Source organism: Gambusia affinis, linkage group LG19, assembly GCF_019740435.1.
Source record: "Gambusia affinis linkage group LG19, SWU_Gaff_1.0, whole genome shotgun sequence".
NCBI classification, from domain to species: domain Eukaryota; kingdom Metazoa; phylum Chordata; class Actinopteri; order Cyprinodontiformes; family Poeciliidae; genus Gambusia; species Gambusia affinis.
In genome coordinates, this window is record NC_057886.1 from 7,446,927 (window position 1) to 7,468,639 (window position 21,713).

The window sequence follows — 21,713 nt, forward strand, 5'->3', positions numbered from 1 at the left end:
AAATCAGCATTACAGATCTTCCTGATGTTATAAGTCAATTATAGTTGTCCCAGATATTCCCTTTCTTATGGTTTTAACTTTAATAATTAGCCCACCAAAATCTTTTTTTCCTTTGTGTGTGAGCTAATTGGATGCTGTCTGATGTCTTTAATCAACATTGCAACCTTCTCCATCCACTCTCTGTGTATCATGAGAAGGAGTTAATCTTTTAGGACTACATAATGTGCTATCAGTAAAATCAACTAGATTTCTAAGGTGAGTTTGATAAATGTCGTCCTTTGATTTGGACACCGGTATTGTTGCTACAAGTAAAACTTAAACTAATTGTGTGAGGCCTTTATCCGTTTACATTAAGTGCAAATAACATATATATATATATAAATATATAAATTTAACACAACTAAGTCACAGTTTTTAGGCATGAAGTGTTTTAGAGAGACATTTGTTCCACACATTCACGTTCAAAGTCAGAATACTGATAAGAACCGGATTAGAAGTCTGATCCATCTTTTTTTTTTTATTCATGTGTCATCACAGCTGTCCTTTTTGCTGTGGAGAACTATAGACATTTTAATCCCACCCCAGAGGGCTTTTAAATCCCTGGGTCAGGTTCCGGTCTCCTAGGTCTTCAAGCCAGTGCCTCTCTGACAAACTTTCTACTGAAGTCTTAGCTGATGTATAATTTGAGCTCATTTTATGCTGAAGACCTTTGCCATCGTTATCTTCTTCTTGGATGGCCAACGTGTTAAGCTTTAATTCTTGAGTCCTGCATCTCTGTTATGACATACTTTGGTGTCGATTTGTAAATTTTTTTTTTCTTTTACTCTGGTTTTGCTCTGCAAACCACAAAACCCCTTTAAATTTAAAACTAATTGAACTTTAAATGTGTTTGCACCTACAAAGCAAACAAATGTGAATAATTAATTTCACCAAGATGTTTAATTATCCCATGTAGGACACAAAACGTTATTGGATGTTGTTGTTTTCCAGGTTTTTCTTTCAAGGCAACCATCTTAGGTACAGCATGGATCTGTATTTTTTATTTTGGCAGATCAGGTAACCACTTAAGCCTTAAATGAATGTAATAAATTGAAATGTACTCTTACACACACCTACACACACACACACACCTTCCGACAGCATCTTCAGCAGCACGCATTCACTTTACAAGCCAAATACCACTTATCATAAATAATTTCACTAAGTAGCGATGTGTTCAAGGGCACACGCGATTAAATGTCCCACCTGGGACCTAAACAGTCGTTTCCGTCCGCCGTTTTATTTCTTTAGTGCACTGTGTTTCATCAGCAGTGCTTTCTACTTGCTTTATTGTTCAGATGCGGAGGTAGTTTTCATCATCACCTGTGACAGACGATTGGAGCAGAGAGATAAACAAGCACAGAGAGCTCGGCTTTCTCTTTGAGCGGCGGCCTGGCGCAATTAGCATTTTGGACTGAGCTTTGATTCATTATTACGTATGTGTGGGTGGAGGTTATACGTTACACTGTGACACTTGATGACAATGTTGTCAACACCCTCACTAACACAGCAGGAGTCCAAATTTGAAGATGCATTGTTATAAATAGATGTTATCTTTTTTGAAGGTTTTGAAAAATTTTTACTTTAAAATTTCTAATCAATGTTGTAAAAGTCCACTTGCATTTAAAAAAAAAATATTTTCATGTGTGTGATTCTTTCCAACTACACAACCTTGTTACTATCATACCATCCGTACACAGTTGCGTTTCTGCCTAATGTTTCAATAAAGACAAAAAATGAGTTGATTTAAGTGAATAATGCTCTAGCATTGGGTTTTTATACATAAACTTTACCACAAATAACTTAAGATCCAGCTAAATCTGGAATGCTCAATTTTGTTGTAACGTGCCTAAAAATTCTTTGAAATAATGTTAATCTCAGGCCATGCCACGCAGGCACTTTGTCTACACCAGTGAAGCTGACCTTATCAGGGCAAGCCAGGAAACAGGGAAATTGAAACTTTCATCCCCAGATTTTAGACATGATGAAAAAAAACAGAAAATGAGACAACATAAAGGCAAAATATGTCAGTTCTGTGCTGACTCAAAATTTTAGTCCATATTCCTTAGATGTGGCAAGTCTTTTTTTTTTTTTACAACCACATTGTGTGCATAATATACAAAATGTGTTTTGTAAATATACCAACATGCATAAAAAACATTAGCTACCAAACATAATCTGCTTTAGATAAAATCTTACAATGCCCAAAACTCCTTAAAAACAGTTAAAAGTTCTTCAGAATTGGAAGACTAAGCTGAAAATGTGTTTATTTTTTATTAGCTGGATATCAAGCATCTGAATTAACTTTTACAAAATACTTGAATTAGTGTAGCAATGACAAAGTGATAAAGTTGAGCAACTAAAAAGGCTGCCAGTGTTAAGAACTGTAATATTCTCATATAGGCTTTAAACCAAGGTTCAAAATCCTTTTCCAGACATTTGTATTTATATGTTGAGTTGTGATTGTAACTCCAATCCAGGGACAATGAATAATGTTATAATCGAGTCATTCCTGTTATATTTGTCTTGCGTCAAATTGTTAGTGTTGCATTTGCAATCATATGCAATCATCTCGAACATTATTTAAAAGGTCATTAATTTTCGTAAATGAATGCACAAAGTTAAACACGTCACAGAGATTAACAACCACACACAGCCTGATGGTTTCAAACCTTTATTTTTGTTAATTATGATGACTTTCAGCAAACGGCTAAGGAAAACATAACATCTAAGATAATATTACATCAGACCAACACAAAAATCATTTCATTCTGAAATATGGTGTTAATGAAAAATATGGTTAATACCTACTATTTTGTTTCTTTTGCCAGTATCCGAGTCAGAAGAGACGGCTTGAGCTCAGGACCTTTAAGGCATTCACTTGTTGCCAGTTATTATTTATTAGCCTAGTTTAAAGACAGCATTGATTTTTTTTTTTTTTTTTCATCTGGGTCAGGCAGAATTTCGAGATTGACCACCAAGAGTACTTTCTTAAGAGTACATTTGTGTATCTACACACTCCCAGTGCTAATGCATTCACACACTGATCGGTAGAAAACATGGGGTGCCCAAAGCGGGGAGCTGGATTTCAACTCACGACCTTCTGATTGCAGGTTGAATACGCCACCAAATGAGCTACGGCTGCCCCCTCTTTCCTTCTCCACATTCAGAACAACCATTTCCGATTGCCAATTATTTCCCTTTTCATTTCTTGGCAGGTCCTTTCTGTCCACTCCTAACAGGGTCTCATGAATTAAACATGGCAAAAATCAAGCTGAACAAATCCACAATAAACAGCCAGACTTTTATGAATATATGTATATATATATATATATATAACAACATTACACAACTTTTCACAAGAATGCTGGAAGTATTGAGGACATTGAAAGAGTTGAACTTTGTGGAAAAGGGCAACAGGTTTTTAAAAAATACATTGAATAAATTCATATAGCAAGTAACACAAATAAGGAAATCTGCTTTAGGGAGATAAGAATACAATGAACATTCAGGAGACCAATGTCAATAATTTATATTGTATGCTTTACATTATGACTTCATCTAAATTTGAAAACTTGTCAATTCCTTGTATGACAAAAATCTTTATTGCTTTGCAGAAAGAAACTTTCTCCTGAAACATATAAAATATAAAGTGCTGTGTAAAATATGTCATTTTGGCATGATTATTGCTCACTGTACTATTCAGTGTTATTTTACCACTGGAAGCACTGCACATATCTTTCATTTTCATCCTCTTACAATTCAACTTATAACCCTTTCTCTCAACACCCTTTGATAGCTAAAAAAAGCTATAAAATCATCATCATCATCATAAAAACAAAAGAGGAAAAATTGTGTTTTCGGCCTTCTTTTTCCAATATTTAAATTTTTCTTTAAAACCTCTTAACCTGCAACGAAGCGCCTACATGCCGCTTTTCAATTCTATTTTCTGAAGGTGAAGGTTTAGGAGGTTTACATATGTTAAAAAAATATAAAAAATTGCTACACTTTCTGTTATGTTCTCAGATTATTGACATTAAACAGTTGAATAAATTGCCATTACTCTGTAACAGTGGGTTTAATTCTGAGGTGCTGAGAGCAAGCTTGTCATTTTTGCCTTTAACTTGGAGACTCCGAAGGAGTTTCCTTTCTGGGAGAGAGGCATTCTGAAACAAAGGGAATACATTCCCATATTTTATGCTCAATGTACTCTGGTAATTTGGTCTTAGAGTGCGCTCACTTTATTGACCACGCCAGTTTCAGAGCCTCTTCACGGGTTGGTGTATTTGGCCGTTTACGTGAACATAAAGTCCGGGAACATGTCGTCCGAAACACGGGCTCCATTTTCACTTCACTGATCCTGCTAATGGTCTTGTCCCAGCGCAGACTGATGCTTGTCCCAAGTCTTTCTGACAGGAAATCAACTGCTTTCATAGCTGTTGGCTGGAGCGCACAATAGCAAGTATTATATCTGTCTGTCTGTCTGTCTGTGTGTTCTCATTCTATATTTTCTCTACTTAATCCGTGTAAACCCTCGTTTTCAACGTACATCCAACTTTAATGAACCAAATGCAGTAAACCAAAATACAAACAAAATATATATATATATATATTTGGAGTTTACAAAGTGGAGAACTGGAATACATAACTGAGTACAAAATGACCAGATATGTCTATTTTGCACTCTCTCAATTAAAGTGTTGTTTTTGGCCCTAATGTTGGCGTTGCCATACCGACAGATCAGAGGAACAATAAAACAAGCCATTTTTGTGAAATACCTATTTATAAAAATATTTATTGTCATTTAGTTCCAAATCATACTTATTCTGTTTCGTCCGGGATTTGAAAGACACATAAAATTGTCATTGATTTGTTAAACCGCTCAAAGGAAAATTTAATTTGACCAAATGTGTTGCTGAGGTATTGGCAATGTGTAGGAACACTGACAGTGTGTTGAGATTGCTATACCAGTTGTGTAGAGGTGTAAGAAAAACTCTTGCTACCAAATTTTAAAACCTTCTCATGTTCACAGCAGCTCAGATTTTCAAAACATACCAGGACCTAAAGACGGCACCTGATCGTACACCATGAGATATACCCTAAACCAGGACTTTTAACACTTCTAGGTTCAGGGTACTCTCTGTGGACAGAGAGAGTTTGAAAAGAGAAGAGCCAAAATTTAAAGCTAGACTAAACTCTCAGACCATGACGGCTTCCTCTGCATGCTGGTTACGTAACGCGGCTGCGGAAAGCGCCGGGCTTGCATCATTGACATCACAACTGTATCATTTTCTCATCTGCTAAACTCTGGCTGCCCAAACATCGTTTTTCGCCTCCGGCATTTCAGACTTCTAACTCCTATAAATCACAACCTGAAGCACGGATGTGCCATATTCAACAACAACAACAATTGAGAACTAAATCTAAGAAGCACCAAAATAAGGTAAATGAAGACTTTTTCTTCTTGGTCTTAAATTTATGGCCAAACATATTCGCATGCATCTCACAAACACAGAAAGAGTGATGATCCAACGAGGGACCTGCTGTTGTTGTTCAGCCTGGCGAACAGCAACGGGATCCGAGAAATACAACGTCTGCGTCAGAACCAGTGAAAGCCTCCATTAGTGTGAATTTTGCTGTAGACACGCCAAAACGCACATATGCACAGTCATATTTGGCAGCTGTCACCCAATCGATATCGTTCCAATTATACTGATGCTGTATCAACATTTCAATGTCAGCGTGACGCAACACGAATGCCTGCCAAGAGGAAGCCAGCCACTGTGAGGAAAGAAAGAAAGGAAGAGAGAACGAAGGAGGGAGGGGAGGAAGGAAATAAGGGAAAGTTGATGATGGAGTAAGCATAAGAACGATGAGAGGGGAAAAGACTTTGACGGCGTGCCCTCGAGCTGGAGTGAAAACAATATAACATTCCTCGAGGGAGGCGGTGAAATAACACGGAGCCAATTGTAAATGACAGGAGAAGTGAGATTTCTCATTTCCACATGGCAGCCGCGATGGTCAAAATGCAATATGCCTTATCCATGCAGTCCTCCCTCTCTCCTGTCATCTCATTTTCAATTTATCACCTCCATCCCTGCTTCACGCTCCTTCCTTCCTGTGATGCCACCGTCCGTTTCCTCCTCTGCCGTATCCCTCATAAACTCTTCAACATGTCTGCCACCTCTGCCGTTTGACCTAAAGTTGGTGAAATGTAACATTTCAAATCACCGGAGCGAATAATGACATCTGGTGTCTCCAAAGTTGTGGTTTTTCCTAAACGCCCAAGCTTGCCTCGAATGTCGACGCTCCTTCCGACTTGAACCCGACGTGTCCGGTCGATCAAACCGATTACCCCCGACGACGATCGGAGGCGCCACCTCTCAGCTCACAGACACACGCTCTAACTCCTGCGGGCTCCAAGGCAAGCTGTGCCGAAGAGCGAAACAGACGTTTAAATGCCGTTTCCACTATATGAACCGATAACACCCGAAAACACAGGGAACAGATGGAGGGGAGTAATTGCAGTAAAAGACGAGAAATAATTTTGTAGCGGTTATGGCATGTTCAGCTTTTCAAGAACTAGTGAGCAGAAAGGCTGTGTTTGCTTAACGGTGCTTGATACATTAACAATATATTACTGAAAGTAATTGCTCATCTGACGCTACACGTGTAAATAATGTTACGTAAATAATCCAGATGTTGGTTACGTGTGTTTTTCCACGCCAACCTCATTCGTCCATGTCTTTATTCATCTGGCTTTGTTTCACTGAGGCCAGACATATTGAAACAGGAAGTGGTCATCATCAGAACAGATTAATTTTCTTTCTAAAAAAGGGTAGTCATTAATAAATTGTTATATTTGATCACTTGAATTAAATTGGCAATCTGTATCTATATATAAAATAAATGTTTTTTCAATATATTTTAAAAGTTTGAATTCATTAGGTAATTTCACTGGGAATTCTATTAGTTGAATTAAATATATTAAAACTTATTTTTTTTATTTATTTTTTTTAAATAGTTTTTTCTCCCTGCAAGAAAATACATAATTCTATGTATTAAGGAAGTCATTTCTACCTTTATTTCTTCAAGATAAAGGATCGATTGATTGCATCTCCAGTTGCATAACAGTTTTCACATTTGTAAATAGCAATTTAGGGCTTTGTTATGTGATCGAATTATGTCATCAATGGCTTTCCGTACAGCTGACTGGTTTGGAAGCTTTTCATATTCCGGGCTATTGTTTATGTTACCTGTTTAGATTTGAGCTCCAAATGTCATGAACCAAACCTTTCTTTAGTAGTTGAGATTCTACAGTACGGTATCTTCATTTCGTCCACAGCGGCTCACCTGCAGTCACAAATCCTCCGCGGGCGCCCCCTGGTGGTCCTCGAGGTACTGCATGTAAACGACCGTTTATTTACCATGACGTCAGCTCAAAGTGCGGCACTACAACTAGCTTACCAAAGGATTGTGTTAAAAGTAATAATGGAAAACTGGCTTACAACTGGGTCACTAAAAAGAACTGCAGATACTGGTGGAAAGAAAACAACTGTACGACTACTTATAATAAGAGGAAGCTAAGTTATAGCTGCTGAGTGTTGACGTGTCGTTCACTAGCGACTGAATCCCTTTTAAACTGTTAGCGGTTAGTCAGAACTGTTCTTTGTTTTTTATGACTTTGCTTCATAATAAATTATGCTCTGCTTCCAGGTTAACATCTACTGTTATTTTTATTTAATTAAAAAATATAAAATTAAATAAATACAATTGATATAAATGGGTTAATTATTGTTTTATATTTAATTGTGCAAAAAGGGATTTTTTGTTTCTGTTAAAGCAACCGAAGTCTATTTTTCTTTAATCGTGCTTCTGAATCACAAATAGCCCTAGAGCAATTTACCCAAAATCCAACAGCCTCCACACTTTACAGATATTCAAGGTTTTATTGATGATGACGGCCAGCGGACCAAATCCTGGGACAATTGTCTAATATCTCCCTTCTGTTGGCGGCTGTGCAAAGAGGCACATCCATGCATCCATTTTCAGTGCATTTTTAGAACTTTTCCTAGTTGTGGAAGATGTTTGATTGCGAACAAAACCTTTGGATCAATATCTTGCTGAACATGAAATTGTTCATGAACAATCCAGTGGAATATGAATAGACTTTTTTCTGCCATAGCACACAAATCTAACCATCTTTTACCTTCCTGCCTGTGTTTTGCCTGTTGAACTTGTCTTCAGCTCAACACTGTTTTTCTTCCATCTGTGGCAATAGAAGACGTTATTTTTTTTTAGCAGTCCCCCCCACGTTGTCAGTCCTCCAAAACATCTAAGAGCACAGTTGGGGAAGAAAGAGGGATTGAGCAGCCAGCAGGTTGCACCACACTTTGAACACTGTGCCCTAGCACGCTGTTAAGCATCAGAATGACAGAAAAATGGGATTTTCTTCCGCACTGCAATGGTGCGGTTCTGTTTGGTGGAATATAGAGCATACCAAGTTCTATTTTCATCGTCTCGCCTTCTTTCTTCTTAAAGTTCCCCGCTCGTGTTTGTTTGTTGTTATCTGCTATTGCATCAGAAAAAAGCTTTTTACATTTCAATGTCTGTTTTGTACATTCAGGAAATGTTGGTATGTTGGTAAGATCTTAATATGTTCCTATAATAGGCTAGAAATGTATTATATTGTCAAACCCCCTCTCCTTTTTTAACCAAACTTTTATTTTCTGGTTGTGGTTTTAGTGAATGCTTGCACCAAAAACAATAAGTCCTGATAATGATCAAGTATTTCGAGCATATGGTTTGAGCAGCTGATTTTTTTAATTTATTTTTTTTGTGCTTGCTCTCTTGGTTTTTTACATCTACAAGATCATGTCAGGTATTTTAGAGGTTCTGTTTTTCTGGGTTTGTTGTTCCTGTTTTAGACCTAGTGTTGGTTAATGGAAGTATAAATCCAAGAAATAAAAAATCTGACAATTTGTGTATTACGTATGCGTACGGTTCACAGTGGCAGAGATGTAAATATAAAATGTCTTTTCTGCTTTTTTTCTGTCATCCTGGCTGTGATGAGGCCCAACTCTCCCTCAGACCAACAGCAGAGACGCGATCGCAGTGCAGTGTAACATTAATCAGTTAAAAAATATATGCCAAATTGTTTTATGAAGCAGGTGAGCGTTAATTTCTATCCACCTAGTAATCATTCTAATTGCAATGAGAACTCATTATGAGCCATGTTAACGAACCGCAAGCTGAGCATGTCAACAGAGAGAGGAATCAAGCTAACGCCAGAAAATCCCGTGTCTGAATGTGCTGAGTCAGCTAGTCTTTCAGGAAAAAAAATATAAGGTGTATAAGGTTTTTGAAGCCAAAGAAGATTTCGCAGAACTCTCCAGGGGAACAAAATATCAGTTTTTGTAAAAAATAAAATAAAATAAAAAATTATATATATAAAATAGTGGGCAAGAACACAATTGGCGATGCATAAAATGTGAATTTTAAGCTGATGTCTGAAGAGTTTTACTTTACAAAGTAGGTATATTTCCTTTTATGTTAAAAAAGACATAAGTGGTACTATTTTCACTGCCACTTATGTCATTAACTATTTATATAGATTTATATAGGGCGGGTGAATGGTTTAAATAAAACCGGAAGTACTTACATAAACAAATAAATTCATCAAACCTTATGAGAGATTTTTGTAAATATAAACTACATAATTTAAAATTCAAAATCATGGCTTAAAATTTCCCAGTTTTTATAAACAGGGCAGCAACCAAGATACAGTTTGATAGATTTCTAGGCCGCTTGAATCAAGAGAATAAGTCAGAAATTTCATTTTATTTTTTTCAACTGTAAGCGAAAAAAGTTTATATTGTGTGGTAATTAATTTTTATACATATTCAAATTGTGCTTGAATGCACCACAGAAGCACAGCTCTTGTCAGATGGATTCGTCGAGGCATCTGGGGCTGATTAAATTTTACAAAGCAGCTGGATTTGCCCTTTCGCCTATTTCTTACTCCACGTTTGGCACAGCGTTGCTTCAGGTGAGTGATAAAGTTCAGTAGAGTGCGTTAAGCACCTTGTTCCTGGTGAAAAAGACCCATAAAGCCTCGGTTTGGACCCTCTTTTATCGATCCATTGTCAGTGTTGCTGAATGAGAAGTCTTAATCTTCCTAAATAGGCAACTTTACCGATAGCTGCAAGTCCTCGCTGCTGCTTCTTTTTCTTTTCTATTATTGCGGCTCGCAAGCAACGTTTTCGTGCATACCGCCACCTACTGTACACGAGTGTGTAGCGTCCTCTCCGCTTTCAGTTGGTGTCGCATTTTAAACTGGTGGAGTGGAACTCGTACGCACAGAAACGTTCCACAGTTTTAGTATTAAAACAACTGTGTATTAAGACAGTACAGAGCACTATTACAACTAATAATCATTTCTGTCTTTTAAAAAAAATATATTTAAGAACGTTTTTTCTTTTTTTTTTAATTGATTTGCTCTGTCAACCAGACCTGCTGAAGTAAACAGTGGAAGCTAATGTAATATTGATAAAATATTTGGTTTGTGGAGGTTAGCTAATCAGAATTTGGCCGATTGACACGCAATGCTAACAGCTCCTTTGTGATACACTCTTAACTGGAAATATGGAATACTTTAACTGACCGTGAAATAATTTGATATGATATTAACATAAACCACGATTAATTGAAATTTTTATCATAATTCAAATAGCTAAAAGTCTTCTTCTTGACACAGACTGCTTTTTAGAAAAGCAGAAATGCTGGGCCTTCAAAATGGACTTAAAACATGATGGAATATCACAGGATGTTGCGCTCACTGTAAGTTTGACTACAGTGCCACATCACCTTAACACTTACCAACACACCGCAGTGAGAAATCAAAGAGTTACATAAAAAAAGAAAATGAAGGAGATGGTTGCAGGGACGCTACAAGTGTGCGCACGCATACATGTGTGTGACTGTGTAAGTGAATCAGAGGGCAGTTTGTCATGTTGCTGCTCCACAGACCTGATCCGAGCTGACAGGTGAAGCTAAGCGCAGCTAAACAGCACACATAACAGAGAGGATGAGAGAGACGGAGAGAGGCAGAGGCAGGCAGGAGGCTGTGGAGATAAGGGGAGTCAGAAGAAAGGGGGAAAACATAAAGGATGGGAAAGAGAGTAAGGGAGATGAGAAATGAGGGATGAACAAAAAGTCAGTGTGAGAGATAGAGGGATGGGGTAATAGCTGTCAGAGTTAGAGAGCCATTAAAAAGAGAAACACGCAGAGGAGAGAGGAAAACAAGGAGGCATGACAGAGAGAGAGAGAGAAAGCATTTTAACGGTAGCAAAAAAAAAAAAAGCCTGGGAATGGCGGGAAGCTGGATTAGCTGCTGAAAGAGACTGGTTAATTGACATTTTATCAAAAGAGAGAACTGGGCAAGTTAATTTTTCATACCATCGCCCCATTAATCTACAAACGTCTCGACTCCCATCTTTTTAAAGACTTTTGCCCTTTTCGGACTTGTTTCCTCCGTGGGAATTTCGCTACAGATTTTTCTTTTCAATTAAAACCTCTCACTTTAGGGCATTCTCAAGTCGGTAAGATTTCACCAGAGAGTTATCGGACAGGAAGAGATAAACAGTTCCTTTTAAAACACTCATTTTGTCATTTAACAACCACAGACTTTACTGGGTTTTATTCAGTTTAGCAGACCAGTTAAATAGTGCATGATTGGAGGATATATACATATAAAAATTGACAAAAAAACTAACTACTGATGGAGAAAAGAAGAGAACTTATCCAGCATTATAAATAAAAACATGCAAAACGTCTCCCCACAAACAAACATTGTTTTCTTGTTTTGTTTTTCTTCCTGGTCTGTTCTTAGTGAAAAGTGCACTTTAATATCGGACGTAAGTGCTTCTGTCAAACCAAATTGTTGCCTCTCGAGTTAAAGAGAGGGGAGTAGGGACAACAACACAGAGCGATGAGCTAAAGCAAAGCGTGGGTGCTGAAATCAAATAAATCGAAAAGGAGGTGAGATCAAATCTCTCCACAGTAAAATTTTTATGATATCCTCAGGATCGCCTGCCTCCTCAAACCCATCAAGCTGCAGTTTATATCCAGGTTTCCATTTTACGCCCTAATGGGAGCTGCTCCTCCCGCAAGGTGCGGGCTGAGGTTGTTGATTGCTGCGCAGATTGAAAAAAAGATTGTTATGAATGTCTGATCGGAACATGAATATATGAATATGTTGTTTATCTTGATATGATATGGATATCAAGATGAACACCACACTGTTACAACGGAATGTGAAGTCTTTACAGTCCATTCATTACATTTAAAATGTGAAAATCCCAATTTTAGACCTTAAAAAGTCTTAAATCTAGTGAGTTATTTGTTAGCCTTAAAGTATTTTAAATGCATCTTAAATTTATTTGTCCATTTATCACAACTACAACCAAATACCGGACGCAGCCAATCAGCTCTTTTGTTATTGGCAAGTCCGCATTGCTTTACGGTACGAAGAAGTGACGTAACTAGCATAGGATAATAAAATTCAACAACGCTTGGGCTCAAGCCGGCCGACTTTTAGCTGTTTGGAAGCAATGGAAACATTGATCAAGACAATCAGATGCCTACATCACAGTGATTCTGAATCACAACGCTTGGCTCGGTCGAAGCAACACTGCTGCCATAAAACTGGGAACGTCGGGCGTACGGTCAGTGGAGTTGCGTTCATAGACGTTGCTGCTGAGAATGACCCGAAACAGATGACAGCCGTCAGTCAGTTCTGCTGCTGTGGTCCCGTCAGCCCCAGGTCCAGTACTCCCTCTCTGTCTCGTAGAGACAACAGCTCTGCATCTCTTGTTAGCGACCTTCAGGTCGGGGCTTCCGTTACGACTGGAGGTTCTCTGGATTCTCCACATTTCTCTGAAACACCACTGCTGCGACACAAATTGGAGGCTTGTTCAAAACCACGTTTCAGAGCTCAGGCAGCTGAAAGTCATTTGAAGTTTGTAAAAGATCAAACTTGCGTACACGGCCTGCTTTGGACTAGCAGACTTTATCAGAAGAGAACTCATTTCTGACTGATTGATCTGAATGTTTTAGACTTTGTACTGCTGATCGGATGTTATTTCTCTGTTTCAGATGTTTCTCACTGGGGCTAATTTCTTGTCTCTTAAAAAAAGTGCCCTCTGAAAACAGCTCCACTTTCTCTCTTCTCCTGTCCTTCTCTCCCTCTACTTGACGCTGCACAAGGACCTGCTGCAGGACCCTAAAATGACTTTACTGCTGTTGCAAAGCCTCATTTTAAATGCAGTCCTTCACTACTGAAGCAACACTAAACTCCCAGGAAGAAACATGACAAATGCTAAATACAAAAACAGCACACACACATGAGAAGCAACGCCATGTTCAGCATCTTGCCCTGCTTAAAAAATGACTTACTTTGAACAGCAGTGTTAAAATTTGTTCACTTAATGCACAGAAATTGTGCAGGGGTTTTTGGTAAATTAGCTCCTAATGAATCTTCCCCAGGAAAACAAAATCTGGTCCTGGTTATTTAGGTCAGTTTTCCCTGTAAAGTAAGACCACTGTCTTCTTTTGTTTATTTTAGCAACTTTTAAAAATTATTAAAAATACCTCAAAACTTCATTCCTTTTAGCTTTTGTCTTGATAAAGTCACACATTTATCCTCAAGTCAACCTATCAAGTTTTGTTAGATCACAAGAACACACAAAAAATACAAAGTTGTAGAACACACAATTTACTACACATCAAAATGTTGATACATTTTTCATTGATTATGTTTCAAAGCACACTTGGGATCTTATGGATACCACGTCTCCATGACAACCATCAGATGCCAATTTGTTGCTTTTCTATGCTACATCTAAACAAGTGAATTAGCTTTTTTCGTCACAATCCAACCTGATTACCTTACATTCGGTTATCATTCGGTTACTTTGCCATTCAGCTCGACTCTTTCTTCGGTATTAAGGACCGGAGGAGAAAGACTGCAGACAAAACCTCAATCCCTCGATCCATCTGGCGCGTCGTCCTGTCGTCAATGATGAATAATACAACAAGGAAAGTTTAACTCAACCCCGACCCAGAGAGACAGATCCTCTTTGTACGGTTCACAGCCACAGACTCAGATTTTCAGCATAGCTTATCAAACTGACCACTGCGGCTGTCAAAATGCTATGCGACGTAACAGAACGAGACGTTTACAAATTAAGCTACGTAGAGTGTGATATGAATATGATTACTCATCAGCAATTTATTGGCCGATATGCTTTCTGATGCTGATTGTGTTGACTCTTCCAAGTGACTCGGTTGAAATGCGTGTGCTCAACCAGGAGTCAAGGTCACGACGCCTTTTACCTCTTTATGTTGTGAGTCAAAATCTGAAAAGTCTGGCAGCCACTGATCTATGAAGTAGAGTTGTAAGGTTGTTTGTTTTTTTTTTTTAAAGAAAATATTCCGGTATGACAGAAATCTCCCTAAACCTTGTGGGAGATTATTTTATGAATACTAACTTTTAAGCTACATTTCCAGAAAAGCATCACTGTGCATCACCAACCAAACTTAATATCCACGGAGTGATATAACATTTCTGATATCCCATGTCTTTGATTTAAGACATGGGATGATAACAGAATCCTACCAAAGAAGACCACATAATGAAATTAAATGAAAAGGTACTTTATTAAAGTACTGGTTAATGTGTGTGCACCCTCAGGCAATTCCTTTAAGAACCAGCTTTTCCCCTTGCTTGGCATCTTGGGTGATCAAAGTACCACAATCTAAAGGATTCACCAGAAAATTTAAGGAAACTTACTTGAGGTTCTTCTTGAGGTCATTTTTTAACAAAAGGAGTGATAATAGACGACTAAAAAAACAAAAACGTTTCCCCTAAAACAATATGTGAAGACGACAAAAACTTGAGACACAAGCACGATGAAAGGCAGGTGAAAGTTGATCGGATTTGGGATATATTGACAACCTTGACTCATCCAGCTGCTTCTCACGCACTTCCTTTAAAGAAACTTTAAAAATAGCCAAGCCGAGATTACTTTCAATGTACTCAAACGCCTGTGCATGTGTAATTGTGTTTCTAACTTTATGACAAATGAGGAACAAGAACTGGCGGTGAGAGTTTTGTATCCATTAGCGTATTACAGCACGTTGTTAGAGTGTCCTTGCATTGACTGTACTGTGGTGATGTGTGTGTGCCTGGTTTTGTGTGTAACTCCTGTGATAAATGACTGGCCGTGAGAAGCTGTGATGTTTATGCAGACTGTAAAAGTTTGAGCTGGATGCAGAGCGAAGGAGGAATCTGTGAACGCGTGTTGACTGGCTGACTGTTGTCAGGCTGTCTCTACTTTGGTATTACATCAAATTAATTAGGCTGTGTCAAATAAAGCTCTGAGTTGTTTTGTTACGGTGAGTGAGGCAAACACTTTTAATAGTTACAGTCAATTTTGTATTAAATGAAAGACGAAATGAAAAATACAAACTGACAGAGGCCAGCATGAGATTTTCACTGTCTGATGAGCTTGTCTAAAACTCCCACAGCGTCAGTCCTCAGATGGAACGTTAATGCCTAATGGTTCTGTACCAGAGGTAGGGGAGAAGTAACTTTTTCTCTAAATTAAACCTATGTATGAATACAATCAAAAGGGATTTGAGAGGCGCAGACAGATTTTACATTTCTCAAAATAATCCAAATCAAATTCAACTGAAAATACTTTATAAACCCAAAACAAAATCAGATTGTTGTTGTAATTCAAACGATCCAAGTTGCTCTGACGTTGTCAGAGAGTTGTAGAGAGATCCAGAGATGGATCTGACGACATCTCTGAAGTTGTCAGATCCCACAGCTGTGGGCAGGATGGATCTCCTGTAGAAGTCAGTAATACTGCACTTATAAGGAGTTCAGGCGTCAAACGCGCTAATGAAGCTATTTCCATGTGAACGGGTTTTTCACGTCGCCAACCAACCACTGGCATCGCCTTAAAAAAACACGTGGCGCTTCCCATCACAGAGAAATCACCGGCCACGTCCCAGCACTTGTCCAACTAGCATCGGGAACAAGCCACGCTCAGATTCGCCTACCCACCCGAGCTGTGCTCGCTAGGCTGTGTGCCCCATCACCCTGAGCAAACTGGCATTGCCGCTGCCATGTGTCAGCGCCAGAGGTGGAGATGCAAGGTCACCAACTGCACAAAAGCATACCCCACTACACAACATCTGTTCCAGCCTGTCACTGTGCACACATTGGGGAGGGCTGCGGCGCTTCCAATTCATCAGAGCTGCCCACAGCGTGACATATTTACAGTGCTCGAGAAGTGGAGATGCCGCAGTGGTGTCAAGGGGATGCATGTACAAAAAAGGCACCGTGGGGTTCTTTGTTTTATGTTGAAGTGATGAATGGTGGCGACGTGGAGCTGCCAGAGTGAAATGAAAACAGCAGTCCTGCAGAATTCTGTATAAAAGTAGCACTGATGCTGCAGTGTGTAACTTTTATAAAATACATATATAGTTTTAACATGTTTGTTGAAACTGTCACTGTGTTTTGACAGAATGGGATGAGACAGACAATCTTCTCCCAGTGCTAACTAGAAACAACCAATCAGAGTCAGGACGTGGGTCTTAATGCTGTCAGGTTCTGAATGCTAACATTGGTTAGCATAGCCGCCTATGACGGATAAATGGTTTTCCTGTAACCATAAGTCGTTTCTCCAACATTAGCACATTGAGGAGCGAGTACATGAAATTGACTGACAGCACTAAGCCCCGCCTCCTGGTTCTGATTGGTTATTTTTGGTCCATAGCGGTGCATTTCTTCAGACAGCAATAGTAGCTCAAGGGAGGAGGTGGTGGAGATTGAGCTTTTCACAGATTGTGTCTCATATTATGCTGCCACATTATGTTGACAGTTTTAACAAATGTATACAAAGCATTTTTTTTTTATCCAAGTGACATACTGCAACTTTAATCTATGTCATAACTCAAAGGGCAGTGGAGAAAATCTTCAGCCAGCTCTGAGGGGGTGAAGTTTTCGACACATGCAGGCCTTCTCAAGTATTACAACACAAACGTTATGGACTCAGACAGAAAAAAAACAAAAACATTAATAATCCCGTAACCCCACAAATATCTGCGTTGTGTTCAGTTTGACAGGACGCTGTATTAAATACGTGCCACAAACCCCCACAAATCCAAGTTATTTCAGCGGTATCAGAAATCTGACAGAGCCGATCCATATCGCCGCGTCTAAATCCAACGTCATGATGGATGAAAGCCGAGACCTCTGCATGCCGAGCTCCTGACGACGCTTTGTCAAAGGCACCGCGCCACGACGACGGATATCCCGCTGACGAGCGTGTGCGAACACGCACGCCTGCGCGCGGCAGTGCATTCATGCGTGGGTTATGTGTGCGTCACGTCGGTGAATGTCTGAGGACAAATCCCTTGAGGAGTGTGAATCTGCATGGGCGTGTGTGTGTGTGTGTGTAAAAAAAAATAAAATAAAAAATGGAAAAGATAACCCAAAATAATGAGAGCAAGCAGTGACTCAGACTGTGACATATGGTATTTTCTGTGACATCATCTTTTGCAGCACTACAGCACTGAGATCCTGCCAGCGACTGGTTCATGCGGCTTCCAGGATGAAGGCTGCAAATATCTTTTTATTTTGGCTCTTCTGTATTTCATCCATGCCCATGCTTTGAATGAAACCAAATTACTAAGCACTTCCGGAGTCACCCTTAAAATTTGTACGTTCAATGAAACATCTCAAAAACGAAGGCGATACGTAAAGATAAAATGTGCTGTTAAAGGAAAGACGAAAATGTTGGAACTAACTTGGAAATATTAATTGATCACTGATTTACGTATTTAAAGGGGAATGTTATGTGTTTTCCAGGGACATGGTGCCATTTCATAGCATAATCGGGTAACTATGTCGCCTTCAGTTATTATAAAAATGCTGAATGTATGAAAACAATTAAAGGAAATTTGATTTTGCATCATATCTGGTTCTTTGATATTAAAGTAATAACATCAGAACATTATATAAAGTTAAAAAAAAAAGTCTATTTTGCATTATGTCCTTCCAACTTACATTGGTGGAAAAAATGAGACTGTTGATATAAGTGATATAAAAGACAAAATGAAATAAGTTTAGATATTTCTGTCCAAATAAATACGATGTATACTGTGTTTAATTGAAGTGTGAAACAAACCCATTAGAGGAAAAACCAAAGGGCCTGAGTAACCTGGTTGTGTACCCTTTGTTGAAGCACCTTTTGATTTAGTTTCAACATTTCAGCATTCAAAAAGGCTTATAATGTAGTGAGGCTGGGATGAAAAGGATCTCTTTCTACAGCATGTGAACTAAGGTATCAGTTAGGAGATGGATACACAACAGATCTCACAGCCATATAGAGACACCCCAGGCCTTACTTTTGAATTAATTTGACTGATAAAATAAAAATAATATTTAAGCACACAGCTGTTAACTTGAAGTTGTGTTTATGTGGGCCTCCAGGGTCCACATAATCAGCTTTGGCCGGTTTGAATTGGCCCGTGAGCCTTCAGTTTGACACGCATGCCCTCAACCTTTTTGTCGTTAACCTTTATTGGTTGATAATGGACAATATTCCAGAAAGAAAGAGAGAAGTACAACCAGCTATTGTTTACACCTGATTGTCATTGGGTGAGTCGTGGTACATCGTAGATAGGTGACCGGTCCATTACTTGATAACACAAAGACATAAGGGACAAATAACGGCAACGTTAGTGAATAGTTCTTCAATATTGATGAAGATGTACTGGTTCCACTGGCAGATCATTTTACATACAACAAGACATTTTGTCCGTGTTACAATCTCTCAATGGAATCACGACATTTTCCTTTAAATCAATATTAAGGAGCTATGTTTACTTAAAAAGAAAAAGCTCATATATTTTACTGAAAAGATACTTGTAAGCTAGATTTACCTTGTTTCAAGTGAAGGTAGATATTTGTACTAGAAACTATATCAAAAATACTTGGTAAGATTTTGTGTTTTTTGCAGTGCATGATTTATTCATCTCTCCTCCAACAGGCTGCATATGTCTTTAGTTTAACTTACTTGATTTTTTAGCAAATTGTAGTTTGAAAAAATCAAGCAACAATTACTAATAAACAAGAGAAATTTAGCCTAAGGGATGATTTTCCGTCCATTCTCGTGATGTGCATGGAATGAGGTTGTACACATCTACACACACACACACACACACACTCGTATGAGCTGATGAGAGATTGCAACGAGCACAAACAGGACTTGGCGTTGCAGGCACTCAGCGATGCCAAGGGACATTATTTGGCAGCTGTCAGCTCTAATAGGAGAATAGCAGGGTGGGAGACGGTTTCAGGCCCTCCACCAAGCCTGCATGGGCGCACTATCTGGCAGCGTTAGCGGTGGGTGTGTCGGAGCGCACGCACTATCAAGACGCCAGAGACGATTGTGAGTCAGGGACTGTGTTACCAGATCACTTGTTTTATCACACCACCCGTTTAGCATTGTGTGTTTCCTCTGTCTGTGTGCAATTTGTGTGTGTGTAGTGTCAAGTAGATGTTTACTTGTACTCGTCATTTGTTTGAAGCTTATATTAATTGTCTTGCTTTTAATTAACAATTTTTTGAGATTCTTTGATTTGACAACAAAAATTAAAAAAAAAGTTAAGCAATTTTTGCACTTTTTAAATTTTTTCTTTACATTTTTATCAAACCTGTTTACTAACAAAAAGACACTTCAGGTGTAGACTTCAGATAAAACTCAACGACTACATGAAGCAGGGATGGAAAACGCTCACACACCCACGCCGAGCAAACCCTGTTTTCTGCCTTCTCCGATAAGTGCCAAACCTTTTTCTTTTTTGCATTAAAGTTTGAACTGCTCCCTAAGTTGCAGCAGCTTTGAAATAACAATGAACTTTAACTTAATTTACATAACAAGCAGCTTTTGAGGAAAGAAAATGCAGCTCACAGCAGCCAACATGAAAGGGGTATGGAAATCCTGCAGACTGTAATCATATTCCACATAAAGCATTTAAAGGAAAAACACATAATGTAAAATTCAAGAGAAAGAAAAAAGTGTGTATATATATATATATATATATATATATATATATATATATGCTGATCATGGCAATGCTTTCTGTTTTTTGTGGTCTAATTAATATTTGATCAATAGAAACGGAGGGAAAGCTGCTGCCAAATGGTCAGGAAGTTACACACTCTCTCTCTTCAGATTCTACTTTCCAAGCCCCGCAGGGGGTTTTATTTGTAAAACCGCTGGGACCCACACACACGCACACACACACACACACACACACACATACACCTACTATATAAATCCCACCCGAGAGAATTATCGGGTGAGTCACCCCTTCGTGGCGTCACTTAAACTCCCTCCAGGCACGGCAATGGATCTGTGTGTGTGTATGCGTGTGTGCGTGTGTGTGAATGCCCATCCATATATGCCTTAAGGTTTTGTGGAGGCTGATTTGGCAAGAACAGCTATAGGTGGCAATATAGTGTCGCGATGCAATTATCCAGCATCAGCAGCTCAGACAGCGGGGTTTCATCGCCGTGCAAGGCTTCATGGGCCCCTGGAATCGTCCGCGGGGGGCCTTGTAGTGTAAACTAACCTGCTGTGACAGTGAGGAGTGATTCAGCTACAAGCTGCTGCAAGACAGACCCGGGATCTGTTTGTGCGTATGAGTGGGCCTCAGTAGAACAATCCAGAACATCTTGTTTTTATTTTTTAGCATCAGAAGCTCTCTGACAATTGGAAGCAATGGAGCAAATTCAATTATGCAACCAAGACTAAGAATCGGCGAGTTGGACTTTGTAGCCCTGTTAGCGTCTTCACTCAGGAAGAACAACGTTTTCCTGAAGCAAGGGTTGTGTAACTTTGTCCAAAGAATTAGGGTTACTGCAAAAATATCCGAGTTAATAGTTCATCCACTTTCCAGGCAGATCAAGTGAGCAAAGAAATGTCTGCAACTGACATGACTGCAAATTATTTTGAAAAGAATGCAATGTGATGACTTGAAATTGTCCTCTGTCTCTTTAAGAACCTCCTACGTTTTCAGACACTCGCTCTTCAGCTCTTCATCAAAACTATGCTTCTCCGTGTGATGGACTGAGTAGTAGTTTGTCGCACACTCGCGGTTCTGCTACGTGTTTACTAATTGCTGCTGCCACTAGTCTACCGGGAGCTGCGTGGGGGAAGACGAGGTTCTTCGTGAGCGTTGGGTGAATAGGCAGCACACTGCAGTAGCAAGCGTTTAGGCAGCCCCCGATTAGTCGCCATGGGAGATTCAAGGATTGATCCCCGTCTAAAATAAGTAATCTCGTCTGTCTTCACTGTTTCTGTTTGTGGAAAAACCGCAGACAAAGAAACACCGTCACCGTCTAGCCGAACGTGTTTCGCCTCAGAGACGTTTTACGCAGCGTGAATATTAATATACTTCAGCAGCTAATCTGTTTCCCCCCCTGTAAACGACTGAATGATCACTAATTGCGCTTGACTGAAAAGATTTCTTGCTGCTAAACGGTTGCCTCGGTCTGAAGCAATTTCCACAGATATTAATCTGCTTCACCGCTT

The 21,713-nt window shown here is 39.1% G+C and overlaps 1 protein-coding gene across 3 annotated transcripts in view; it reads left to right on the top strand.

The window, feature by feature from the left end:
• Window positions 1-21,713, top strand: part of LOC122822254 (protein shisa-8) — a 101,336-nt gene that overhangs the window by 13,704 nt on the left and 65,919 nt on the right. The gene's annotated exons all lie outside the window — the stretch shown is intronic.